This window comes from Pinus tabuliformis, chromosome 2_1 (assembly GCF_031772625.1).
Source record: "Pinus tabuliformis cultivar Carrire ecotype Pingquan chromosome 2_1, CPIR1, whole genome shotgun sequence".
In the NCBI taxonomy this organism is placed as follows: Eukaryota; Viridiplantae; Streptophyta; class Pinopsida; order Pinales; family Pinaceae; genus Pinus; species Pinus tabuliformis.
Window position 1 is genome coordinate 620,909,738 of NC_142299.1, and position 3,955 is coordinate 620,913,692.

The 3,955-nt window shown below is 38.1% G+C and overlaps 1 pseudogene; it reads left to right on the top strand.

Moving 5' to 3' along the window:
• Positions 1 to 1,077: 1,077 nt before the first annotated feature.
• LOC149202074 (uncharacterized) lies at positions 1,078 to 3,179 on the top strand (annotated as a pseudogene).
• Positions 3,180 to 3,955: the final 776 nt, after the last annotated feature.

Here is a 3,955-nt window from a genome sequence, read left to right on the forward strand (position 1 = left end):
ATAAGCAAACATTTCAAATAAAGCTAGTGTTCTCAAATAAATTAAATGGATGAAAAACCATCAATCCATGATAAACATCAAAAAGTTTGCCTCATGATACATCTCACATTAGGGATTTAAAAAAATAATTTAAATTAGCTAAATTATAACTTTCTTTTAAATTATTATTAATTAAAAATCTAATTACTATATAAGTTAAAACATATACACATTTAAAAAAACATGTAACAATATTCTCAACCATAGAGATCTACAACCACCTTACCATAAACATTCGTAATCATCAAATTGTGAAATTAGATTTGTTAATTAGTAATCATAAAATTAGATCTGTTATCACACTATGAATCAATACCATGACATAACATCACCATATGCTCAAAAAACTTTAACTCATTTGATAGTCAAGAATATTATATTAATTTCATTTAATTAAAGTTAAACCTAAAAAAGACATATAAATATGAACTCTCGATTTTAACTATTACTAAAAATATTTCAGAAATATTAAATTCTATTTATTAATGATTAAAGTTCACAAATATTGAATTATATTTATTAATTATTAAAATTCACAAATATTGAATTCTATTTATTAATAATTAAAACTTACCAATATCCAATTATATTTATTAATTTTTAAAAATGTGAAACTCTATTCTAACTTGTAATAAAAAAAAAGATGATACTAATTTGGAAAATGGAATTGCTAGCCATGTGCATGGTGGGGAGAAATAGGGAGGACTAAGGCATGACATCCAAAATGTTGGGATGGTGGAGTCGGCCACTTGGTTCGTTGGAGGTGGCGTCCCTCCGTTGTCTTTAGGAGAAGACAAGTATACCTAAATGACGAGGACAAACCACAAATCGAAACAGAAATTCACCCAAAACAACGGTCTCGTGGAGCGAAAAGAAACAGAAATTTACCCAAAACAAATATCAAGAACATATATCGTGGAGTTTGATTCCAAATATTTCTTGATCGCCATATAAAATCCGCACAGGGTTATTTATTTAAGCCAATCCGCTCCGATCACACTCACAGCTTCAGCTTCATCAACTTCTTCTATAACTTCCATGGCTGCGCTTCTCCTTGGGCCCCCGGAGCTCTGCAACTATCCAAATTTTGTGGTGGCTGATCGTGGGTCCGAATTAGATGCCCCAAAATCTAGGACAGCTGCGAATGAAATGGCGTTGGAAATGCAATCACAGCACGGCCGCCCTCCTACATCCTCAATATCTGAAGCTTTCAAACGTTTCTTGAAACGGTGCTTGCATGTTTTGAAACGATTCTTGGAAGCGGCCAGTCCAACTTTGAAACGCTACTTCGAATTACAGACAGGAAAGGAGAATATGACATTGACTGAGAATTGCTCTCCCACATTCTCAACATCTAGTAATCCATTGCTGGATTTCTTTTTCCATGTTGTGCCCGATACTCCCTCCCATAGAGTCACTGAACTTTTGGAAGCCGCATGGAATGAAGATCCACTAGCAGCTTTAAAGCTAGTTTGTCAACTGAGAGGCGTACGGGGAACGGGCAAATCAGATCGAGAGGGCTTTTATGCCGCAGCTTCTTGGATTCATTCACGTCACCCCAAAACTCTCGCTGCCAATGTCGGCAGCATCGCTCAATTTGGTTATTTCAAAGACCTACCTGAGATACTTGTTCGCCTGCTACAGGGAACCGAAGCCACGGAAAAACGCAAGGCTGAAAAAATCAGTCACAAGGAAAAAATCCAGCGTGCAAAGGAAAATGAGGGTGCAAAATCCAAATATGGACGAAGACGTGCAATGTGTTGTAACCCCAGCGGATGTCGGCCCGGTTATTACGCTCGGAAGGGTGCTGCTGCAAGAGAAGCTAAAAAGCTGGGCACGCTCAGGCCAAGAGAAGATCGAATTTCAGCGGATGTATTGAATGGAAAGATGCTGAGAGAGAAGGCCAGAGTTATTAGGAAAGAAAAGCGTTTGGAAGCAGCCAGTAAATCTTTGAGACGTTACTTGGAAGATCCCTATTACAGAGCATTGCATGATCAAATTGCCCAGTTCTTCGCGGGCTTGCTGTCTAAAGACTTGCAGGCGCTCAAGTTGGGCAAAGTGAAAGAGATAAGCCTAGCCGCCAAGTGGTGCCTTCCTTGGATTCGTCCTACGATCGTTCCACCCTAATCTGTGAGAACATTGCACGCACGCTTTTTCCCCGTGAGGAGTTCAACACTGACGAAGAGAGTCATTATGTTTACAGAGCCCGTGAGAAGCTGAGGAAAGAGGTGTTGGTTCCGCTGCGGAAGGCTCTCCAATTGCCTGAGGTGTACATGGGTTCCAATTTGTGGAACGAACTGCCTTATGAAAGAGTGGCCTCTGTCGCCATGAAAAATTACAAGGACATCTTTATGAAGCACGATTCCGAAAGATTCACTCACTTTTTGGAGGAGGTGAAAGCCGGGAACAAGAAAGTTGCTGCTGGAGCTCTGCTTCCGCATGAAATTCTTGAACAGGCCAAGAATGAAGAATCTTCTGTTGCAGAATTGCAGTGGAAGCGAATGGTGGAAGACATGAAGAAAGAAGGAAAGCTTTCTAACACCTTGGCGGTCTGTGATGTTTCAGGGAGCATGTCCGGAACTCCCATGGAGGTCTGCATAGCGCTTGGATTGTTGGTTTCGGAAATAAGCGAGGAGCCGTGGAAAGGCCATGTTATGACTTTCAGCGAAAATCCAGAACTGCATTTGGTCACAGGGAATTCCCTAGTTGAAAAGTATGAATTCACAGAGAACATGGATTGGGGAATGAATACCGATTTCCAAAAGGTGTTCGATGTGATATTGGAGATGGCAGTGAAATGCCGACTAGAACCGGAGAAGATGATAGAGCAACTGGTGGTGTTCAGTGACATGGAATTCGACCAAGCTTCCTCAAATCCATGGAAAACAGACTACATGGTAATCAAGGATAAGTTCAGAGAGGCGGGATATGGAGTGCCTCCCAGGATCATCTTCTGGAGCTTGAGAGACTCTAACAGCACGCCCGTGTTACAGGGAGAAGAGGGTGTTGCCCTGCTCAGTGGTTTCTCTAAGAACCTCCTCACGCTCTTCTTGGAAAACAATGGACAAATCAATCCGTTGATGGTCATGAACAAGGCCATTGAAGGGGAGCTTTTCCAACCCTTACGTGTTGTGGATTAACCTAGCATACCATCAGTGTCGCTTTTAATTTTCCTTTTCTTTTCACAACATTTTCAATTATTTTAAATGAATCATTTTATGTTATGATAGTTTGTTATTAACCTGAATTTCTAAATGGCATTTTCTATCTCATTTTTCGTTCCAAAGTAATGTTGATATGGGTATATATTGGGTTGGATACCTAAAATTAATGGGATATTATGATCATGCTCCGTGCGTGACAACGATAAAATTATATTATGGGAGGCGGGTATGGCATGGACTTGTGAAAATGAATAAAATTGTGGTCTTTACCAATCTTTAAGGCATGAAAGCTTATAAACATTTATTCCTATTTATTCTTAGGGAATATTCATGATCAGGTAGATATATTTAAAGTGATATTCTATCATTTTTTTTCTGGGTAAAAATAATGAAATGAAATACAAATGAAAAGTACGTTAGATGGATCTAAGATGGTTTCAGTCATGTGCCATTATAAAAAATATGTGGAACATCTAATTTTTATAATAATTTTAAATATGTTAAATATGTCTAAAATTAATTTGGTCATTTTAATCAAATGAAAAGCGATGAAATAAAAAATTTGAATAGAAAGTGACAATAAGACAATGTTGATTGAGATGAAAAATGAGAAAAATAAGAATATTGTCACTTACAAATAGTTTACAGTTTCAAGAAGCAAATACTTCAATTAAGTGAACATTTTATTTGAGTTGAAAATTCAAGTATTTTATTTATGGTTGAATTATTGTAGCATAGAAAGCAATACACGC